A 24,843-nucleotide genomic window follows, 5' to 3' on the forward strand; every position below is an offset into this window, starting at 1 on the left:
AAAAACCCCCTGACAGTCATTATGAAGCACATTATTATGGACACATACAGCAGTCCACATATGTCTGTTACAAGCACATCTATTAACATCAGAATAAAGGGCATAATTTTACAGCTTTTTAATTTTTTCTGTAACACCAAACTGCAGTAACAATAAGCTTTCCAAGCGGGAAGTACAATACTCAACAGTGTCTCTTCCCAGGCCCTTCAGACAGACTGGTGCAAGATCCTGAAAGTGAATACATATCGTGATACAAGGACTCCTGCCAGAAACTGGGGATGTCTTGTACCTTTCCGGTTTAAATCTATTCCTTTTCCTTTTTTAAAATCCCCTTTCCCTAGTTCAGGGACACCAGTACATTATTTTTTGGCAAGTGCTGAAGTTCAATATAAAATGAAGCACAGAACAGTTTTACTATTAAAAGCAGGTTCTTTTCTCCTAAACCCATCTCTTATGGTTCTGCTCCCCAACAGACTCATATCTAAAATGTCTGTTCCCCACATGACTCAACTCCTGACTTCCCAAACTCCCATTACATGATCCCTTGAGCATCCAGCACTGTAAAATGTACCTCATGCAAGCTGGGTATTTTTTAACATTTGCTGACACATTGACACCGTTCTTTTAAGAAGTGGCAGTGATGCAAGGATTCCTCAAGCAACCAGCCTGGTTCTCTGAACAGCATCTCCAGTTACTGTGCAGGCTGCAAGCAGGAAAAAGGGGCTGGTATCACCAGCCAGCACTGAGATCTCATACTTGTACAGATTTTTCCCTCTTATCTTTTACAGTTCACACTCACAACAGGTTTTTCTGTCTTTTCTAGTAATGCCATTCCACCAAGTACAGTATTCAATCTTAAACAAATGTGGTTTTAGGAAACGAGAATTGTATTGACCCTAAGGCTGAATGCAGGGAATCAGATCAGATATTAAAACCAGAGCTTTCCAAGGCTTCAATTACTTTCCTCATGGTAGCACCACACTCCATGGTAGTAGAGTTCCCATTTCACTAGTTAGTTCCAGTTTCTGTTTATCGTTCCTCATCACAGTTTGACTGGCCGGAGTCTGAAGGCACCCAAGATGGACTTATCAGCAATGGTTAAAATGGCATTGCTAATAACTGCTGATCCATCAAAAACAGCTTTTTTGTGTGAAGTCTGTGCCAGGCTTTACTAGAAAGGGATTTTTCATAAAAAATGAAGAGCACCAGCAGGAGCTCACCACAGCCCGGGAGCCATCAGTCTGGTCTGGGATAAGAAGATGAATCTGGGTTCACACCTCCTCATACAAGTACCTACCAAGTTGCTGTCCCACCAGGTTTAGACATGCCAAAGGGTCAGCACTTCCCAGTCAAAAGGACATTTCACACTCCTTAAGTCCCCAACAGAGCCACTGTCTCCTGCAGTCACAGCCCCTGCACCTCACCATTCTCTTGTCCTGGTCTCCTGCTCTCATCTTGGCTCTGGGAAAAAAATGTGGATTTCCATGAGGACGGTAACCCTAGGACTGCAGAGACTGAGCCACAAAAAAACTCATTGTGTCCTAAAGACCAGAGTTTTGTCCTCCTGGCAAGGCTCATTCATGTTAAAAAAAATCCCTCAAAACCACCACTGCCACCACCACCACCAAAAATCTCAACAAAAAATAAAACTGAACTAAACAAGCTACACTCACCAGAGAAGGGATAGGAGAAGGAAGAAATAAATCCCATGCATCATTTAAGTCATTCAACTCCTAATGTAGTCCCTTCCTGTGGGGATACTGAACTTCCCAGGAACAATAGTCTTAAACAGTCCTAATAGAATTAGCTACCAAGTACTTGACTGAACTTGATGTTGAATCTTCCTAATCTGCCCATTATTTACCCCTGTAAATATCCCTTAAGTATTTTTTCTCTTTTGTTCCAAAACTGATTTAACAGCTTTCTGGACCTCCATTCTAGTCAAACTAAATCAACTGGTAATCATCTTCAGAACTCATCTAAAGAGCTACCTGCAAGTACATTAAAATAAAATGCTTTTCTATATTCTGGAAAATGAGAGTCACTCCCTTGTACTCTCTTCAGTACAGAAATCCAATATTACTTAGAACTGCAGGAATCTGTGTATAGTACCTTGACCCCAAAAAATTCAGGGCTGATTAAAGCCTTGGTATTGACTTTTCACAGATTAACTGTCTACAAGTATTGCCAAAATTTCTCTGTGTGTCAGTACTGTAGGAAAGCATTTTCTAAATTATGTAAGCCCAAAGCACAAGGTCTAAGCTGAGGGTAAAACATCCTCTGAACAACCACACAAGGAGGCAGCTTGCACTTGCCAAATCATACAGATTCTTCAGAGGGTCTCATCAATTATCTAGCAAAGGAAAACACAAAATAGCTCCAGAAGAAAAAGGAAGTACTGACCCCTAGCAATCAATCTATAACTGCAGGGGAAAACATACCAAGTGACTCAAACCTATTAAGATACAAGAACAAAACGTAGTTGAAATTTGAGGTCACAAAAAATCAGGCACTTCAATTTACCAGCACAAGTCTAGATACAAATTTTTCCTTTTGTCTTCCATAGTCAACAAAAACTTTTCTACACTTTGCTTCTATGTGCCGTAACTTCATGAGTGGAAAACTGGACCTATAAAATGTGTTCTGCTGCAGAGATAAGACATAACTTGGCACAGACAGTAGACAATATCCATATAGTTTATAAAAAACTATCAATCTCTCTTTTCCCTTCAGACAGAAGTCTGGGAGACTGAGTGACCCAGCTAGGGGCAAAGTAACAGCTGGCAGGCAGAAATTGTAGCTGCTGAGAGATAACAAAGTCATCAGAAAAGGCCAAAAATGGTAGCTGGCAAATGAAATCCTGCAACGGGCAACTTGACCAAAAATCATCATAGGCTGCACTGCCGCAGCAAACTGGTGGAACTTGGGAGTTTTTTTAGGGGCAAGGTGGTGTTTTGTGTTATTTTAAATTAAGTTCTAAGCATCAAATGAGACTTACTGATTCTGAACCCTGTGCTTGAGACTACTGCTGCTTTACCAGACATAACAGTATGAAAGAGTAAAGAAAAAGTGCCGAACTGCTCAGTTCATTCATCCTCCTCAAAGAGTAGATCCCTGTCTTAAGAAGTCCTTAATTATTCCCTAAGCTCAACCAATTGTCCTCTGAGGTAAGAACCTTGCACGACTGACCATCTGCAATCCTATTTCACAGCTGAGCAACTCAGTTTATGGACACCTTGCAGTTTTCCTCTCAAAACCCACCACCAGGACTAGAAATGTACCTCAGCCAGATTCCTCAGCCAGTGGTTCCTAGATTTCTGAGCTATTTCTTTGGAAAACAACACTCTATATGCTATGCATTCCATAAGCGTCCAAGCCCTACCACCATGAAGGTGTCACCTGTACTTGCAGCAAAAAATGATAGGTAATTCATGAACAGAAAAAAAAGAGGCATTATATTTCGACTCTTCAGCTGGTAACTCTAAATTTAACTCCATTTGTGAGGTGAGACTCTTCGTAAAACATTCACACTCATATTGGCCACTCCTAGATGTAACCGCTTGAGCGGTGACACTCAAGTTCAGGACACACACGCCAAACACATCCTAAGGCAACTCTACAGGTGCCCTGTTTTTGGCAACTTGTGAAACCAAGCCAGGATTCTGCCCAGGGGTGCTGAAAGACTGAGGGATGCCACCCCCACAGAAAGGATCAGGGCAGCCTGCGAGTAAAGCCCCACACTTACGTGGCAGTGTTCATGTATTGGGTGTATCATGGCCAGACCTTACCAGAAAAAAGTTTATTGTTTTCAAAAATACTTTGCAACATGATCACTTCTTTCTTCTTCACGACCCCGACAGGTGCTATTTTCCACATGGTGCTCTACCATCTTCCAGTAGGTAAATCACTTTGTAGATTGGCTTTAAGGGTTGGGGCAATTCTGATACACCATCTTATTTTCTCACCCTATTTGAAATAGGTTATGAAACAGTGTATTTGAAAAGGTGAAAGCAGAGCTTTACTAGCAAAGCCAGACATCTAAGCTCTTCAGTCCTTGGTGCAACTTAAGGTTTTCAAACTTTGTTGATTAGTCATGAACAGGAAAAGAAAAATGTCATTTTACTGTAACTGAAGAGCACAGGGGAAAGAAAACATCACACGTTTCTCATCCAGCAAGCCACACAGGGGTGGCTGCTCTCCTCCTCATCTTCACATACTCTGACTGTTACCTGTCACCATACAGCTAACCCCAAGCCACATGAGCAGAAAAGGAAAGAAGAAAGAGGACAGACACAATATCACAGGAAGATACTAATTTTCCACCCAAAAATTAATGCCCCATGTCACTTTGGCAAAGTGTTACTGGAATTTTTTTAAGTTGATGGTTTGATGCAAATTTGGTTGAGAAAATGTGAGCAATTCCACCAGCTTCAATGAGGGCTGGACTGGGGCCATCCCAAGAAGAGTTCACTCTGCAAAGATATTTCCTGCAGTGGGTGAGCCAGCTCAAACAGTGCTGATGTGGCCCTCCGAACTGCGATGTGCTGACTGCTCTAAATGCACAAGACTCTAAGCTCAATGATTTCCTTCAGACCTGCCCTGGCACAGAGCAGAACACGAGCTCCAGTAGGGATCTTCAGAGCACTGCAGCAGTTAACACGTGTAAAAGCCTAAGTATGTGACCAGATGAAGTAGGACTGAAATGGGAGAACAAATCTACCCTGAGGCTTACTGGGTCGGTAGGTCCCCTAACGTTTTAAAATGCACTGTTAACCTTTTCCCTGTGTGGGCTAAACAACTCTTGCTGCTAATTTATACACTCAACATCAGATCTCCTCCTGGAAATAAGCTAATCAGTTAAAGCAGTAGAGTCAAGTGACATAAAAATCCTTTGTTTCTTGCAGAAAAAATAAAAAATCGTTTAGCACATTTCCACACGCTTCTGCTTGGCACAGAAAGCAGGGACTGGAACGCTTTCGTTCCTGCAAAGCACAATGGAATCTGTGCCATAATTCACTGGGCTCCAGTCAGGAGTTTTGGGCAGAGGACCAGTATCCAACGGTAACGTCTGATTTAAGGAAAGCGATTCATTATACCTCTGTAGAGGAGTTACCTGGCATCCGGAGGACATTCTTTAAATTGACAGCGTCAACAGAAGTTTCCAGTGCTCCCTTTGAAGAGCCCTCTGAATGCTAAGCACAGTGGACCAGGGTGTTTTCCAAACTCAAGAATGTAATTCTACACGATTAACACGTGTATTACGACTTAGGAAAAACCAGCAGTGAGTTATTGAAGGCTTCACGTTCTCCCACTGACATCAATGCACAGGCTTCCTTCTGCATCAGTGACCTTTGAAGGGAGCCCACTGAGGCTGGGCTGTGTGTCTCTCACACCCACTGACTTTGGATGCCTCACATCTCGGCTTCTCCAATGATCAAACCACTGTGGTGGTAAAGGCCCCCAGGAACCCCACAAAGGCTGTCAGAGCACACTGCAGCCATGGACCTGGTCTGCAAGTGCCTGTCCAGGGTGTTGTCCAACACCTGCCTGTTCAGTGAGTTGGAGAAAAGACGGTATTGGAGTGACAACAGCTTTGGGGACTCCTTGCAGGGACAGAGCAGATGAAACCAGCTGGCAAAGGTACAGGGCTGCCCTCACCATTGCTGACTTCACCCAGAGGCTGAGCTGGGGGACTCCTTTTCATTAATTTATTGGGCTATAATTGTCTGTCTGTTCTCCCTGAAGACTGTGCCCTTGGTATCTTGCCCTAATCATCATCTTGCTCATCTACATCTGCTAGTGCATGTATCCAGCCAAAACCTTTAAACTGCAAAAAATCATCGGTGACCATGTTGCTCATCAGGTAGGTATGGGCACAACAAAGAACTCCAGTATCAAAGCAAATGAAGCACACAGTCACTGCAACCACCTGTGAGGTACAGACAACAGGTATATGGTTGTGCACATTCCTTGCACGACATCTTCCTCTTGTCAGTCACCCTGAGGACAGAGCTGCCTTCTAACCCTGCTGCCTTGTAGGTGTGACTGCTTGGCTTGAACAGGCATGGTTTTAAAACTTGCATTTTCCATCTTTCCACATTCTTCTCAAGAGATGCTGTGGACAGTTACGCCTTAAAAACAGCCCCTTTGCTTTATTCTACATAGTCGTGTCACTACAGCATACATTTTTCACTTATAATCATCACTTGAAGACTGACATTAGTCTCACAAGCACTTAAAAATATCCCTCACCACATGCATTTGAGTTCTTTGATTCAAGAATTCATTCAAAAGTCTTCAGTGCTCTCCCAGCTTAAACCTTGGTAGTTCCCAGCTGAAGCCTTGGTAGCACACTTTGTCTCCAACTCATTTTGAAACCTACTCCTGCTCTGGAGGGATCAAGTCATTGCTCCTTTAGGTCCAATTGGAGGACAAAAACCCCTGAGAGTCCAGAAGAATTGAGCAGGTGTTTTGCACGCTCTCCTGAATGCACAGCTCTGGCCCTGAGGCTCCTTGTTGCCACTCTCACTAATGTGCATGGCCTGGTCTCCAAAACACATGGTTTACATCAGGCCACTGTTTCAGTTCCTGGAGAAATACAGCCCACTGCTCAACTCAGCAGCCACTTCTGGGAGAGTAAAACATGAAACCTATTCCAGCAGCAGGCCTCCTGAAAGCTTCCAAACATAAGGCAGTGAGATGGATATGGATATAGCATACTCTGTAAATTCAGGCACAGTATGTAGGGGTGTCACCCTTCTAAAATAAAATCCTCAATCGCTAAGAGAAAAGGGAGCAGCATTTATGAAGAATGTACTTTGTATGTCATAAAAACTTTAATTATTCCCAATTCCCTAATAAGTACAAAACAGAAAAAGCTGATCATTTGGCAGACCCATTTCGGAAGTGTTTTTTAAACCAGCTACTCCAAAACCAGCACTGGAAGGTGGCTTTTAAACCTGCCACTCAAACTATCCCTGTGTCTAGATACATTTCCTCCACCTGGCCGTCTAATACTGACTTGCATTGATATTAGTCCATTTTTCTTTGGGCTCCTCATCAATGCATCTTTCAAGGTCCTGATAATATTATCTTGCATACATTTGAAGTATTTGAAGTTCTTCATCTGGTGAAAATAATTTTTTTTCTGGTGGATTGCTCTCTTTTACATGGCTTAACCATATCAACCAGAAATACTGCCAAAATGACTGACAACATAAGGATTTTTCTTCCTGTGCAGGACAGAGCCATAATTCCAACTCCAGCTGTTCCCTGAGAGTCCAGAAAACAGATGATTAGATGGTATCTTCAGCAGAATTAGGCTTACAGCCTTTAAGTTTCTGATAAAAAATAAAAATCAGATCTATAATATCTGAGTTTCAAATGTTAATGCAGGTATCCTTTCAATTTTTGTTTACTGACTTCAAGTCTAACCTTTTCTAAACTTAAAAATTGAAGACTGTAAGGAGGGACTGAATGCCTGTGGTACTCCACTTTGATCTGAAGCTCCCTGGCTTCACTGGAAACCTGTACTTTATCATGCCTGTCACTGAAAATTTAATTTGCAAGAAGGGGGACTCACTGATTTTACGGAAAAACAAGTTTATAGCAAAGCTCACCTATTTCTTTTACATCAACAAAGAGGAACAGCTTGAGGTGTCAATGGATCTGATAAAGCCATTGATCCCAAATGATTCCATACACACCCCTTCGACGCCTCACCTGCAGGATAAAGCAAGTATTAGTGCTTCTCTGCTGAAATGCACCTGAGGTTTCCCAGTGCTGACACAGCACTGCCTCACAGGACTCCTGGCTGTCTCAACTGGCAGCTCCTGTGACACTCAGATTCTTCCTAGTGGGCAAGAAACTCACATTCCTTGGCTTCATTGGATATTCAATTGTAGAAATAGCACAAATATCAACTTACAACATCTTAAGCCCTGTTTCTGAGATAAATCAGAGCCTGAGGCTCCTTTAAATTGGTGCAGTCTGAATTTAATCTGACTGCAATCACAAACATGACAAAAGCAGAGGATGAAGTTAAAACTGAGCTTGTTTTCTTCCCGATAATCCTTGTACCAGCTGTTCTTTATCCCTAGTCCAAAGTTCAGTGACAGGAAGGAAACCTGCCTGAGAAAATTAGAACATGAACCCACACCAAGCAACTCATGACATGGCAAGACACTGTCAGGAATAAAACACCCCTCTTCAAAGTCTGTGTCTTTCCACGCTGTGTTCGTGACTGTAGACACCACATTGTTTTACCTCCAATTTGTTCTTGTTTTCATATTCATGTTCTTTATTTACTATAAATTGTGGTAACTTCTGTGTGTAACAGTCTAAGATGAAGCACACACTACATCAAAACCATCTCAGGAAAGCTAAGAGCAAACATAACATCACCACAAAGCTAACACACCTACAATTTTGGTTAGTTTCCTCTTGAAAATTAGGGACACCTGACTCATAGTACTTTTTAATGCATATTTTTATTGTTAAAGAAGGTCTTGAAAATACACTGTCTATTGAAGAGAAGTGGACAGCACAGAAGATAAACCCACACACAACACATTCCTGAATACTTGGAAGCCACACCTTCCCTTGGCATCCTTGACTTCCAGCTGCGTGCATGCACCATCCTCACACTCTCCTCACAGCCACCTCTACAAAGGCTGGGGCCTTTAACAGCATTGGCCCTGGAAACACAGCTTAAACCCTGTCAAAGAAGCCCGTTGGTACCACAAGTGGTAACACTCTCCATAGTGGAGAGAACTGGGCTTTAAACACAGCTCACATTGCTCTCTCTGACTGCAGGAGAAGGTGGGAGAAGAAATCCCTGAGAGATTCCAAAGGCAGCAGGATCCCCCTGAGCAACTCCATGGCTCCTGAGGGCAGACCCAAGGGCACTCACACATCCATCTATCACTGGTGCCTGGGGCAAACTCATGGGTTTCAACAGGCTCTTCCATGCAAGCTCCTGGAGAGGAGAGGGCTTCCCTTTGCTCTCCACTACCCCAGTCTACTGCTTGTCCCTCAAACATTTCAAAGGCTGTTGGAGGAATGGGGATACTCTAAGTGCCACTTGGAACCCAGGCAGGATTTTGGCTGCACAATCCGTGATGAGCAGCAACACTCTTTCCTCTAACAACCTGGCAATTTCCATGACAACAGCAGAAGAAGGCATGAAGACAACACAAAGCTTGCACCAGGATGGATAATATCCCTCTTGTAAAGTACACTGACTCCCACACTGAGAGCTGTCACCTCTAAGACACAATCTCTACATGTGTTTCTATGAGAAAGAATTGACTGCTGGTACAAATGCACATGGTAAAATCCACCATGGCGGTAAGAAGAAACATCAGCTGCTAGCACTGCTCCATTTAACTGAAGTTTCTGGTACTTTCATGAAAACCTGGAATAAAACAGAGTATTTGCTCAGACTGACTTAGTCTCGGTGGCTGTCTCACATTCTGTGAAGCTGCCACTGAGGAAGTGTTTTCTTTAGAGATTTCCACATGAAAGAATATATGCAGAGCTTTCTTTAAGTTGAAGGTGAAACTGATGCTTCTCCACCCACAGCTGATGCCCACACAGGTATGGCTGGATGGGAAGGATGACAGGATTAGAAGCCCACAAATGCTCTTCTCTCCAGCACTGACACCAGCATGGAGCTTGTATGGTGCTGCCCTGCCCAGACTGGATGTGGGTCCTGGATGTGTGAGTTACGTTACTGCACTGCACTGCACTGCAGCTTGCCCACATTTATTCTCACCCCCACGCATGAGACAACTTATTTCCCTTTAGCTGGACCTCAACAGATACCCACAGGCGAGGTAGTAACAAAATGAGAGATTGTTGTTTCTAGGCTGTCAGGCATCCCCTCCACCACTGCTCCCTCCCACCATGCCCGCAGCCTGAGGTAGCTTTGATGTGGCTTGGCAGGGGACACAAGTCAGAGCCAGAGCATGTGCTTCTGTGAGCCAACCTCTGTCCTGCTCCCCACAGCTATGGCCATAGATCTCCAGTAAGGAAAACACACCTATTAAAACTGCACTACTCATTAGGAGGCTAACTAAACCGTGGCATCTTTATGCTGTGCACCTGGATCATTTCTTATGAACCTAAATCTTCACTCCATTGCTCTCCTTTCATATCAGTGCAATCTCGTTAAAATCAGTGACGTGCTACGGAAGCAGTCAAGTGAAGAATGATGCCCTGCTTGTTCAAAGGCTGAAGAAAACATTGTACGTAATTATCCTGATGGAAGATATGGGCTAGGCTTATGAGAAGTCACAGCAGGCAGCACAGTTCTCTTTCTGCACCAGCTTTCACTCCAACCTCATCAAGCAGTGGTCACCAACATCAATAAAGCGCAAAGCTTTGCATGTTTCGTTCATATTATTCACTTTATATGAGAATTTTATTTTTCATTAAATACTTCTATCCAAACACCCAATTTCCTTCCAAATTTCTCTCAGCTGTTGGTTGCTGGGATGTTTCATGGCCCTTCCTCAAACCAGGAGACAAACGGTAGCCTACAGCCTACTCTGTATTGGTTTGTGACAGGCTCTGGGAGGAAAGTGACAACTCTCAGTCACCTTCACCTTCACATCCCCTGAAAAACCTGTTCATCTTGGGCACTTGAACACCAGAAAGATATTTCTGAAATGAAGATTGGATTTGAATCCAAAGTGTTGGCAACCTGGATGCTGTGGCTCTGCTTTTAGTTCATTCCTTTATGCATACCACAGACTTCACCAAATCATGCTCAAGCATCCTACTTGCGGTTGGGGGGGTGGTTTACACCTCTCTCTGAAACCACCTCAATATAGATAGATACATTTGCTCCCGTACCCTATGAAATAGCACAGATTTTTTAATCTACTGGAGATTCAAATGTTTATGTAAAGTCTTTCCATTCCATCTCTAGCTGAAGTGCATGTTCAACTTTCCATTCAAACTGCCAAAAATGCTTCAGACTCACAAGGTCAGAGAGTAGGAATTCAGGCTTCATCATTCATTGAAGGAAAAAAAAAATTTAGAACACTCCATTTTTATTTCATATTTCAAAGCCTTTCATAAATCAGAAAAGTTGCTTTCCCAAGGTGCAGGTTTGCTAAGACCAAAACGCAGGCTCAATGTTAGTCTCTGCTCTTTCATTAGCAGCTCTCAGAGATTAAGTTTCTTCACAGAGACTGGAAAACATACATCTTAAAATAACATAGCCTTTGCTGCTTCCTCTTAATGGAAAATGCAAATAAAAACCACTAAAATATTATTTATCTGCCTCTAATATAAAACTGTTCACAATTCATGTCTTGAAATAACACCCGCTCTGATTCTTCTAAGTAACTTTTTTCCACATTACTTATTGCAAAAGCTCTTTCAGAAAGTACACACGTAGCTTTGTACCCTAAAAGGGAAGCTGGTGGCACACACTCCAAGGCTCCCAAAGTGCAAAACTCATAGATCCTAGATAAAGTGCATGCCAGGGAAATGGACACAATACTATTATTGCTATTCTTAGGAGCTCATATTAGGTTGGGCTCGTATAGACACAGATCTTCATTACTGATAAATTACTTTCTTATTTCATTTCATTTCCAAAGAGCAACTTTCTGCAGTCATGTTCAAAGCAATGTCTCCATGCAAAGCCCTGGGCTGTTTCACACATTATAAGCAGTTCTATCATAGCTGAGCAGACACAACTGTGACACACAGCAGCAGCCACCCGGATTCACCTCATCACGGTTTGTCACGCACTAGCTGGGACAGTTGGCAGAGATTTTACCCAATTAATACCCTTGAAAAGCATCTGAACATATCAAAAAGATGCAGTCACAGCTCTGCAGGTTTGCAAAAGAGAATCTATGCCATCTTCCTTGGGTTAGCCCAGGGATATCTAAAACTGAAAATACATGTACCTACATTGGTTTGGTCTCCAATGCTGAGGTGCAAGACTTGCAGCTTCTCCCCACAGAGCACAGAATATCCCTGACCAGTGGGATATACAGCAAGAGGAGCCTCTGGGAAAGAAAGTCAATCCTTCATGTTAACAAAGCCTCTGCAAAAATCAGGAGAGCAAGTCTCAGGAAGGGCTTCCAGAGTCTTTAACATGCCATAGCTAGCAGCCTGCTAGACCTGTACATTACTGATGTCCATGGACTCCTATTTTATGCTATTTATGTTTGGTGTTTGAACACCCAAAGTAGGAGATTTGGAAGGATGGATGCAGTGGAAGGGTGTATTGATGCAGCCCACTCTCCGACTGCTGCTGGGTGACCTGTGACACCGAGCTGACACTGGTGCAGTTCAGAGGAATGAAGCTTTCTAATACCAAAACACCCACCCAGCATTGCCTGCTCTGCTTGTGAGCTCTGAACCACCCATCACCAATGCTGGTGACCTATAATGAGGTAGTGAGGAACAATAATTCCCCTTCCCTTCAAACCTGAGCTTCTGAGGAAAACCAACCCTTACTTCTGTGGCAGTGGTATCCTCTCCTGTCGCAGGGCTTTGCCTACATCTATATGGCATGCAAGGACATGTTACTCAGTTATGGCAGCCTGAATCTGGGTGTTCTGTGTGGCCAGTGGGAAGCAGGCCTGCAACATGTTGCCTCAGGAAGGGCTACCCTGGATCCCTCAAAACAAGGCTGGCTGCTAAGGGCAAGGCAAAGAAATTTGCACTATTTTACAAGTAGCTTAAGCAACTTGCTACCGTTTTGTGGGTTGGCCATCTGCTACCATTCAGTAGCACAAACATTTTGCTAAAGCTGCAAAGCTTCCTGAAACACAGTGATTTCCTTCCATACAAAGGGGCCCCAAATTACTCAAAAGCTCCTACAGACATTTTTAAGTTTCAGTATTTGCCTTCTCAGTTTTTATAGGGACTGCTTGCAACCATAACAAAAGTTTGGAGGCTTTAAAAATGTATTTATATAGCACAAGTAGAGAAAAAATATATTTGCAGAAGGTCTAACTGCTGAAAAAGCCAAATGGCTCATATCACATTGCCAAAAATCTTGCAAACTCTGTGTCTAATTTTATGAGGTTCTTATGTTTGGATTCATAGGGTCTGTTTCTGCCACCCTTACTGAAATTACTAGCAGCTTGTTCTGTAAGGGTCTTTTTAGATTTTTAGAAAAATCTTGCTTCTCCCAAAGGAAAGCAACAAGTAGAAAGGTAGGCATGTGCTAAAAATAATTCCCCCTGTCTTCAGGCACACCACCTTCCTTCACCTTCCTTCAGAAACATCCATACTAACTCATCAGATATTCTGATGCTTACTCCCACCAGACCAGGAGGTCCATCAGTTACCTGAGCTCTCACTTCAGCTTTCTCAACTGAGCTGAATCCTTCCTCTCTCTCTGCTGGTGGTCCAAAAAAAAAAAAAAAAAAAAAAAAAAAAAAAAAAAAAAAAAAAAAAAAAATCTTGCTTTCTCTTGTATTTCCTTCTCCCTTCCCTCTGTTGACACGTGCATGGACATTTCCTTCCCTCCACTCCCAAAGGCAGTATGGACACCATCCTCTCCCAGACACACTCCCCCTGTGCTGCTGTGCAGGCAGAGCTGTGCCCACACCACGCTGCCTGTGACTGCTCTGTGCTAGCATAACACAGGACAGCTGGCTTGTCACCACCACAAGGAAAGACTTAAGCCAATGCAAGGCCATTTCTCTTTTAACTTCACTTAAGTTGTGGTTTGAAATCTGTTTCCATCCCTCCAAGGTTTCACACTTATTCCCATTCCCACATCACATCATCAGCTGCAGGTTTCCAGCCCGACCTGCACAATGAGATACCAAACACAACCAGAATCCCACAATGTCTCATAGCACTCACCATCCCTCCCTGAGAGTAATTTAAACAGTTGTTTTGCAGAGGAAAGTAAGTGTGTGTGCAGAGGTGTCTGGCCCTGAGCAATCAGCACTTCCAAGGGCCATGGCACATCCTGCACTGGGGGCTGACATGCAGGGAGGGCAGATGAGGTGCACATATGTTCTGAGACATCTTGTGGCAACAAACTTGCACTCAGCAACTGAACTCCAGCAGCTCTGACCTGACTGGGAAGGGCTTTCATGAAGACATGTACACTGCCCACTCAGCATTCAGTCCCCCGACTCCCATGTACTCTGCATGTACTCAGGCTCTTGGAGGACTGGCTTGATCTACAGTAGCTATTAAGAGTGAAGAAAAGGAACTCAGTGCCCTGGCACAGCAATCATCACATGGCAAACACAATAATACATTACTGCACACATGTAACATGAAAATTCATCTTGCTAATATTGCTGTTTAAGGTTTAGACTTTCTAGGTTTTCAATACTGCTGCTGCTCCATCACAGAAGATCTTTTCTGTTTAATTTCATTTTCTCTTGACTTTGTTTCTTTGTAAAGACAGCAATTTTGCTTTGGCATACATTCAGCTTTGGGCAATTGGGCAACTCACAAGATATCAGTCATTACTTCTTGTTTGGAAAATTTGAAGTAGAAGAGAGTAGGGTATTAGGTTGGGCAGTTCTTCAGCACTGCAGCATGGGAAAAAGCATTCAACTCATTTTTAAAACAGGGCCAGTGGAGCTCGGGAAAGATGAGATGTCACTCTGAAAGTTTGTCTTAGACCTTTGAATGAAACCAGGCCTTGTGATCCCCAACCCACATCCCCAGTAACACCACCTTAGACACGTGTCAAATACACATATTAAAAATACATGTGATCTGAAATCATCCTGAAGTCTCAGACCAGCAAAGCCAAATGGACCAGTTCCACGGCTGCCATTTGGTTTTAAATTTTTTATAGCACCTCTTCTTTGGGAGACCAGAAACATCAAACCAACGGCACAGCTGGTGTCATACGTGAAATCCCTATTTGTGCTTGGTCTTTGCATATTAAGTGCTTTAATTAATTAATTTTGAGTTAAATATTTTTAGAGTAAATCTTCAAATTAACCCATCAGCCCAGGTACAAAAATCCAGTTCCATTATCAGTGTTTTCAATTGTTCAAAATAGTTTATTAAGAGAGTTGCACCCTTCCCAGTTAAAAATTCCCCAGTTAAAAATCACCAACTTGCCCCTTTCAAACTTCAAACCACCGGTACACCATAAGAGTTACCTTTCCTGTGTTTACTGTATACTTTTACAAGTGTTTTAAGATGTGTTGGATGTATTTTAATACCTTTTTTAGGTGTTTTCACTTGCATTCCGATTCCAAGGCCAAAAACCCCAGTTCTAACAGCCAGCAGCTATTTTTAGCCATAGAGCCATTACTCTGCAGGCAAGCTCCAAGGCAACCTGAATACCTGAATTTTAATGAAGGCATTGTAGCTCCCTTATCTCAACTAATATCACCCCTCTGACAACGATGAGCCATTGGTGGATAGAGATATCTATCAAAGGGAAAGAACCAATCACTTACAACCGAAGGGGAGGGTTGTGGGCAGACTGGGGAGGAGCAAAGACAATATAAAAAGAACGAGGCAGAGAGGCAGGGTCTCTTTCCCCTCTCGCTCTCTGCAGGCTAGCTGTGGGGGACACCAGTGCTGGGTGTTAAAAGCCTACTCCTATTAAGGAGCCGTTAGTAATTTTTTCCTGACTTTGGACCAGCTAAAAGTCAGCCCAGCACTGCAAGTTCTTTTTCTCTACCTGAGGTCTAGTGCTGTCTCAGCCAGAAGATCTCAAATCCCTGCGCTCCTGGGGCATACCATCTACCGAGCCGTAGGATCCCAAATTTTTATATTTTTCTAATTTCTGTAATTTTTCAATTTTTCTGTTTTCAATAAATTAATCTTTTTAAGAGTTGTCTCATTTCTCACAGCTCGGACAAAGACTGACACGAAGCTCAGCTGATGCAGACAGCAAGGCTGCAAACACGTAACCCAGAGCATCCACTCCTGCAAAGTGCAGTGAGCCCTTGGCCGAGGCACCGGATCGCTGTCGGCTTCACACTGCTGCAGCCTCTTGGCTTCTGAGCTGAGGGCCATCTGCAATGCATCCCATGCTAAAGACCACACAAGTACGTCACCAAACTCGGCATGGCTTCAAAAGGTGATGAAAAGGAAAGACATGCAGACTATGTGAAAGTGCAGCTTAATTGCTCATGCAGAGTCAGATTCTGATGCCATTAGGTACTTCCATGGGGCTGCCACATGAAGCAAGACACTACCCAGCAGGAGTTACAGCATCTAAATCCAGCTCTCCATCCATCTGGCTACAGCCTGTGTCCTGCAGTGCTCTCAGAGCTGCCCGAAGAGCTCAGCAGCAAAGGCAAAATTAAACACTGTCTTCCTGAGGCTGAAAACATGAAGCCTGGCTACTTCTCAGGCTGCAGGGTGGGTGCTAGGGGTGGGCACTGGGTGCTGCTCCCACACTCCCCTCCCTCAGCAGCAGGAGCATCCAGGGGCTCTGAGAGGGCTGGCCAGGCAGATGGCAGGGCTTGGGGCTGGACTCTGGGTATCACAAGCTTCCAGCCATGGCAGCATGTTTTGCCAGTTACATCTGCTTCTTTCCATTGCGGGAATTTTAAGGTAAACTCAGTAGTTTTTCCTTGATACCTAAACCCTTCTGTACAGCCTTTCAAGGATGCCACTCTGAAAGAAGGGATTAAGGTCTTCATAACAGAATACTAAAACAAATTATATTGACTACTCAATTTCTCTTATTTCTGTCTTCTTTTTAGAGACAAGGAAACACTAACATTCCAGCTCCAGCCATCCTGCACTTTTTCCCAAAAAGAAGTTTCAGTCAAAATATTGCATCCAACTATACAGTAAACATGACTAATAACCATTTGAAGAGTGGCCTCTTATTTTACAGCAAATGTACAACCAACTCCTGCAATGGAAAAATAATCAGTTTAGTGCAGGAAGAATACAACAGTTGGAAAGATTTGCTGGAACCAGGACCACTGCGAGATGCCCAAAAGGACTTAAAAACTATGTAATAGTGAAATAGCTGCACTGGAACTGTGAAACATGAACACACTCCACAGTCCTCAAAGAGTACTTTACTCTGTTTAATGAAGAGCTGATTTGATGACTGAGTTACTCACTGAAGAGGGCTGATTTAAAATGCACACTTCTCCAGACCACTTTTTAATACGTACATAGTTAAATTTGGATGTACGTTTTATGTGTTCTTTCAGGATGAGGAGAAGCTTGGACTGCCTTCCTTACCACAGGATTTCAGCATTACATTTGATGTAACTAACAATTTCTCTTTGTTTAGGAAAAGCTCTCTGTTTAGAGCACACAATTTCTATATGTCTTGGGTCTTTCTTCCACTTTTCCTTGCTTCACCACTCCTTGAAACTATTTGCGTTAAATACAGGCCTGCCAAATGCAAGCACCTATACTTGGTGGAGTACACCATGGAGACACATGCAGGCTGATTTCAGAGGCACTGACAAGTGCTCAGCTCTCAGCACAGCACAGCAATGTGACACAGCCAGGGCACACAACCCAGCCTGGCACGTGGGACAAGCTGCTGTCTCCCACTGCACAGACGTCATTTATGAAAAGCTAATTAATGGTGGGCCACAGCTTACAAGTTCAATGAGAGTGAGGTACAGGGACTGCTGCTTGAGAAAGGTACAATTTAACCCAGAGAGATTTTAACTATCCTGAAAGTGCTGTGAACAGAACAAAACATGCTGAAGTTTAAACACACATTTGCAGAAAACCTGAGTAGGAGAGAAGACCTTACACGACATCCCAGACAGCAGTTCCAGGGAACTGGGGAGGAGGAATTGCCATTTCCAGAGCTACATGACCCAGAAGCCACATGCCTTAGGAGGGCAGGACACAGGACAAGAGGTGTGGAGAGAGGTGGGTACCAGGTCCCATCCAGCAGAGAGGAGGCAGAGGGAGCTCAGCAGCCTGCACAGGTCTTGCTGGGGACCAGAAGCACATGAGCTGTCAGCACAACCTCTCATCTCCCCACGCAAATCAAGACCACGCAATGAAGGAGACACTGTGCAAACACTGTTTGATGTCGCTCTTGTTAACTCTGCTACCGGTACAGTAGTTAAGCACTCAACCATGTGGTACACTGTGGAAAAAGTTATTTTTCATTACAAGCTTGTCTAAAGAGGAACCAGGGAAAGCAGACACTTTCCAGGTGCTTGTACATCCCCCATGGGAAATTACTCCAACTACAGAGGTGCTGCAGGCAAAAGCTCAAGTAAGAGTAAATGTGAGAGCTGGGATCAGAGTGTGCATTATCAATCTAGCCAGGTACAATGGCAGCACAGAATCCCGCTGGTCTAAATGCCTCTTTGGTAAGAGCAAGCAGTGGAGATGCAGGACTAAACCACACCACCCCTCTAAATCCCTAGGCATCCACGGCATGGAGGAAAGTTAAGGAACGTGTGTCCTGAGACTCAGAGAACAGACAGCAAAGCAGAAGATCTCAGCAGTTCTTGTTGGTTTTTTTTTTAAATCTTGTGCTATTTAAGCCACTGTCTTGATCTTGGCAGTGCTTATTTTGGCACTTCAGTTTGTGAACATTCAACACAGACTGTAGGTTTTGCAGCCAACAGTGCAACAGAATAAACAGCAGTATAGCAAACACATATAAGAAAATGTAAACATGATTTCAAAGGCTTTCTATTGGGTCATGCACAGCAAAGGATTTTTCAGACAACCTCACATTTCTTCTAGACACCCATCACTCCTCTACTGACCTGAAAATGTAAGCCGTACCACTCCTCAGGGGCTATGGTGTTAGTTCAAACATAGCCAAAACGCAAGTTCTCAACCCACGTGGAAGCAAAATACTTGGGCTTCTCATGAGACAGAGGGAAAGGATCTGCTCAGGTTCAGTATCTGCTGCTCCCCTCTGGATTTCACTGCCTCACAGCCCAGCAGTTCATTGCTCTCTCTCGTGCTGGGCAGGGGCACTGGCTGGAGAAGTGAAGCCATCTTTCTCATCTTGGGGAATAATGAAAACACTCAATAGATCCAAGTGAATTAAATTTCAACTGCATTCAAAGGAATAAAAACAATCCCGCAGTGCAGCACACCAGTGAAACTGTTGCTGCTTTAGGGAGCTGTAAAAGAGAAATGACACGTGGCAGAAAAAGAAAGGTAGGGGTAGAAAAAGACAACAGGGAGTGCTTGCACCTCCCTGAGGGATCAGTGCAGAGTCTGCAGGGCTGGGAGAACCCTCTCAGGGCTGCACAAAAGTGTGGTACACCTGCAGCTTGGGGGAGAAAATAGCAGCATGGAGCTTCCCACAAGGAAGGCACATCAATGTCCACACCATTCACTCTGGAGAAGTGACCACTTCTCCAGCTTAGTGCATTAGCAGTCTGCAGGAGACATACCTAGCATCTGTGCTCCCTTCCTCTTTCCTCGCAGAAAGCACAACCAAAGGTAAACGTTCCCATGATACATGCATGCCCCTAGCTATGGTTCACTTGGGCAGGCAAAGAGGGAAGTAAAGGAACACTAATTTATGAAGACAGGTAACTCAAGTTAAGCAAGATAAGCAGATCCTGACACTTCAAAACTAAGGGGGGAAAAAAAGTGTTGATTTGGCTGCATTTTTTTGCATATTTGGGATCACACCGAGGCTACTGAACACAGGTTCACTCTAGAGGTCTTTGGTTACGAAAAGGTTCCAGTCCTGATTATACCTGAGCTGCAACAGCATAAATTTAAGAGACCTAATGCCTGGTGCCAGCACATCCCAATGCCAACTTAGCCGCACTCCTGAGCACTTCCTCAGTGACAGAGGGAGATATGTGACATAACTCCTAGCTAGAGAAACCATGGATCCTAGACATGCACCAGAAACTGAGCCTGAAGGAAATACTGCTGTTCTTCGTTGATGTGAAGACAACAGCCCACATGCAGACAGCTGCATAAAATTTGAAGCAGATCTAAAGTCCAACCCAAGTTATCTTGAGAACTTTAGAAGTCACATTTAAGTGTCCTACATGGGAAATATGAGCACTGAATGTGTCTGAGGTATATTTTGGGGCAATTGAATGCTCACTCAACACAGGGGATCATAGAGACAAGATCCTATTCCCCCTGCTGGCATGTCTTTGTCTTGCTGCATTATCTACTCAGCCCCCCTCTAACTTCTTTCTGTATAGATCAGCTTCTGAAAGCATCTTCTTAACCATATGTCCAGCCAAAATCAGTCTGCGTGCTGTCTGAAGAGCTGGAATCACAGACTTGGACAGCACAGGAGCTTTCATACATCTGACACACCCAGAGGCTGGTACAGAGCTATACAGTTAAGACCATTACAGCACTGTCCTAAATAACTGAGAAGATACATTCCTTAGAGCTAAATGAAGTGGAAAGTTTCCTTGGAGACCCTTCTACTTTCTCTGTTTATGTCAGACAGTCTAGACACGGAAGGAAAATGAGAGTTAGTATTGCTGTCGGAAAGGCTCGTGCTCTGAGCATAGCCTCTTCTTAATGTTTCTCCCAAGTTTCTCTCACTGGCCACAGGTGGGGCTTGTTTGTCTAAGCTAATAAGGTGGGTTTATATAGCAGGACTGTTTTCCATAGTCAGTATCCATTCTTCCCCACATGGGATCTGGCAGCAAGGAACAAATCTCTCTTGGCAGTACACAAAGCGGATCTGCCCGCCAAGCTGGCTCCAGCACAACACCCTTCTCTTACGCTTTCTTGGCTTGAGGATTGCCACAACAATCCTGGGCACAGGCCCCACACTGACTTTCCATTTTGATAAAGAGAGCACAGTCAATGACAGCACCAGCCCAATGCCAGACCCTTACTGGGGAAAACTCTTTCCTTTCTTTCCACAGACGAAACTTGAAGGGCTCTTTCACTTCGCTGGAGCCCATCCACTGAGCCAAGGCAGCCTCCCTGTCTCCCAGACACGGCACTTGGACAAAGGCTCCAAAGTGCAGAGTGAGTTTGGGACAGGTCCCCTAGACAGAGCACGTGCAGTGAAGGTGGTCGGCAGGGACCATTTCAAACACAGCTAGAAGGTGAGAAAGCAGGACCAAGGGCAGCAAAAATGCTCAGCAATGGCTTTTACCCCAAGAAAGAGCTCCAGGATCCACCAGCCCTCCTACCTGAGGCTGCACTTGTTCAGGACACAGTCTGTGTTTAGTAGCTTATAAACCACTCTCTAGACTGGAGAAGGAAAGTGGTGCCCATTCAATGTGGCCAGCACACCCCCAAGGACAGGGAGCACACATGCAGCCCACATCCAGTCCTGTACAGCCACTCTGGGGTTAACAACAGTATTCCCACTCCAGCAAGTTTTGGTGTGCTCCAGAGTTCCATAGCTGGGAACCACACAGAGCTCTGTGCAACACTATGCCAACACATTTGGGTTTGTTCAGAAATTGGCCTAATTTTTACAGCACATTGGTGTGGGACTGCAAACAAGGAAAGACTATATGGATATTACATGCAAAATTTTTAGTGAAGGATCAGAATCTCCAAGAATCACTTTACACAGTCAGGGAAGCAATAGCCTGCAAGCCCTCAACAGTTAAAACTTTTCCTCAGAAACTATGACACTTCCCATGGATATTTCCCTCAACAGCAGAACACAAACTCCTCTGCTCCCTTCCCTCCTCCTCTCACTTGCCAGTAGGCAGCCCAGAGATCCAATTCCCCCTCCATTTACCACTGCCACAAGGGAGCAGTATTATAAATCCGCTTCCCGGGGGTGTGATCCCAAGCTTAACCTGGATGGCCATAGCAAATTACAGAAAGAAAGATTGCGGTTCCAGGTTTCATTCCTTTCCGGTTGTTTAGCTGCACACTAAAACTCACCAGGAGCCACGGGTGACATGAAGTCCCGGGCTCTGCTGCACAGCCCAAAGCTGCAGGGAGGGTTGGGGAGGATGCTGTCGTCCTTGGCTGGCTCCTCTGCAACTACAGCACGGGGCTGGAGATGGGACAGCCGCCACATCCGGAGCCTGGGGACAAGTGTCCCTGTGCCGCTATGGCCACTGTAGCCCCAACAGATAGAACCTGGCGCTGAAATGCCTCCCGTATGTGTGTCTATACCTGTCTTCAGCCGTGCTCTAGTGCAGACCTCGCGGGTACAAGCTGAGGAGATTCGGTTCGGCATTGCCTGCGGTGCAAAAAGTGCCGCGGGGGCTGCAGTGAACGTACACTGCTTCCACAAGGGAAAGGACGGGGCAGATCTGCCACTGCCTCCCACAACCCCACCTCCAGAGCAGCTTAAACCGGAGGCTGAGAGCCCGGAGAACTCTGACAGCAGCGCCAGCCTCGCCCAGGCTGATACAGGGTTCGATCCACAGGACTCCGGCGGCGGGAACGAAGAGAAGAGGGATCTCTCTTGCCTTCCCGGGGAGATGCAGCGCTGGGCTGCCCGGTGTCAGTGCCGCTAACCGCGCGAGCGCCGCTCCTCAGCAGAGCCCAGACGGGACGATGGAACCAGCACGCGGTTCCAGCGGTAAAAAGGCATCCACGGGCTGAAGGCAAGCGGGAGGCTGTCACCCTCCGGTGCCCTCTGCTCACGTCTGGCCGCGAGCGTCCTTGTGGGCTGCAGCCCTGCGCTCCGGAGCAGCGGGCTAACCCCCGGAAGGTCCTGGCCGCTCTCCGAGAGCCGGGTGACCCTCGGTGCCGAGGCGAACCCGGCTTTGCAGCTCCCCTGCCCGCTCGGGTCTCCCTCCGCGCCCGCGGGGGGCACCGGCCGAGGGGCCCGCACAAACAGGGGGCAGAGGCAGGTGCCTCCGCCGGGGCAGGGAGGCGGCCGGCTCGGCCAGGGTGTCCCCCGCGATGCCGCCGCGGTCCCTGTCCCCGTGCCGGGCGGGGGCAGAGAGCGGCGTCGCTGGGCATCTCCAAGCACCGTGTCACCCGTGAGCCCCCCGGCCCGCGGCACCTCCCGCCCCACGCCGCCGGGCAGCGACACGCGTGGGACGGCAGGCGCTCACCCCCGCGCGGGGTGGCTCCCGCGTACCTGGCAGGGCGGCGGGCAGCAGGGCGGCCAGGAGCAGCAGGGCGGCCCAGGGGCCGGCGGGCCCCGCCATGAGGCCGGGGGCGCGGGGCGCGGGCGGCGGGAGCGGCGGGGCGCGGAGCTGCCGCCCGCCCGGCGAACGTCTCGGCGGGGCTGCCCCGCTGCTGCCTGCGCGCCCCGCCGTCTCCTCCTCCCGGGCTGCCGGGACACTGCAGCGGGGCGGCCCCGCGGAGGCGGGAGCTGGCCCTCCGCCCCCCGCGGCGCCCCGGCCCCGGCCCGCCCGGCGCCCCGGCCCGCCCCGGCGGCCGGTCCCCGCAGCATCCCCTGCGTTGGCGTGCGCGCACCTGGCTCCTTCGGGAAACATCTCCCCAAGGAGACGACGACCTCCGAGCCTGCCTCGAGCCTGCCCCTCGGCACCCAGGGGAATTCCACCTGTCCCCCGAGTCTTACACGCACCCTCCGTGCTGCCTTCTGTCTTGGCCCCTGTGGCACTGCACCTTCCCAGCTGGGGTGGATATTCAGTCCTGCGTGGATACAGGGTCCACTGTACAGAACTTTCTATACCGGGTTGTCTTTCCTTCTTCACATCATCTTTGGTTCTTTCTGAACCCTGGCCAGGGTTTTTACTTCAGTAGCCTTGCACTGGAGAGATGCACTGTTAGATCTATAAGGCACTTTGCAGTCCAGCTTGTCTGGCTCTTCCCACAACACTCCAACCCATATCCCCCATCTACTTTTTGCTGCATTGCTGAAGGATATTTCTGCAACAATTATGGGTCCTCTGCTGCAGAAACTAAGCAAAAACCAAACCAAACCAAAACTAAATGGGGCATAAAAATTCTTGCCTGCTATGAAAGGAGAGGAAAGATATGGGGAAAAATAAACACCATATTTTCTGGGAAAAACAAACAAACAGACCAAACAAACAAAAGAACAAATAAAAGGAAGGCAAATAGCAGGGGCAGGCTTTGCACAGGAATCTGGCTCCACACCTGCTTCTGCCCAGACACAGGCTTTGGCCTGCTGCCACACAGCTCCATGGCTGAGCGCATGGAGGACTGGCACAGAGTGGCTCCAAAGTCTCGGGCTACATCTCTGCTGAGGGATGTACCTGCTTCTGGGGCTCTGGCCCTACTCCCCACTCTGGGCCTCCTGGCCAAGCTGCTCAGACTCCCCCGCCCAGAGGAGCACACTGGCTGTGTCCCCACTTGTATCAGTGGACACACAGTATTCTTCGTGCCCTGCGTGTTACATATGTGCATTTTCATTGTGTTCAGCATCCAAACTGAGGTGCAGACAGTGTTAACTGATGAGCTGAATGTGTGTTCATAGCAGAACACTGTAGGCTGCATACCCTGGTGATGTTACAGTGGGATGGTGTTGGAGAGCTCTGTGGGATGTAGGGAGCCAAACCTGGCAGCTGCTCATCCATACTGGGTATGGGGCAGCCTCCTGCAAAACTACGCCTGGGTTTTGTTTCGCTGCAAGGTGATCACTGCACTCTGTGAGGAAGCCTGGGAACAAGCTGAGACTGGAGCAGCCATTCACAAGGTAGAGACTGTAGTCCAGAACTAAAGCAGGAAGCCACACTGGGACAACCAAAGGCAGTCCTGAGTTGTGGGCATCTCCAGAAGGCTGTCTTTCACCACCCCTGGAATATTTCCTTCTAGAACTTGACTGCTACAGCCTGGGAGAGGCTTTTAAAAACAAAGCAGCATACCAAACAGAAGGAGTCTCTAGATGACGGGGTTTCAGAGAGCTCGAGTTAAGGCACATCTGTAGTACCACGTGTTCAGTATATCGCTGTCTGTTGCAGCCTCCTGGCTTTGCATCACACTGAGCAACACTGGTCACTGTACCCCTCATTGCTCTGAATGGTGCCCCTGCTGAATGGTGCCCCTGCTGCTTGAGCATCACTA

The 24,843-nt window shown here is 46.2% G+C and overlaps 1 protein-coding gene across 1 annotated transcript in view; it reads right to left on the reverse strand.

Annotated features, from left to right (window-relative positions):
- The window catches only part of FNDC1 (fibronectin type III domain containing 1), a 60,580-nt gene extending 37,604 nt beyond the window's left edge, over nt 1-22,976 (reverse strand). Inside the window, exon 1 of the mRNA XM_048298860.1 lies at nt 22,928-22,976. The gene's annotated coding sequence lies outside the window, so the exon portion shown is untranslated. The remainder of the gene's footprint in view (nt 1-22,927) is intronic.
- Nucleotides 22,977-24,843: the final 1,867 nt, after the last annotated feature.

This window comes from Corvus hawaiiensis, chromosome 3 (assembly GCF_020740725.1).
Source record: "Corvus hawaiiensis isolate bCorHaw1 chromosome 3, bCorHaw1.pri.cur, whole genome shotgun sequence".
Lineage (NCBI taxonomy): Eukaryota > Metazoa > Chordata > Aves > Passeriformes > Corvidae > Corvus > Corvus hawaiiensis.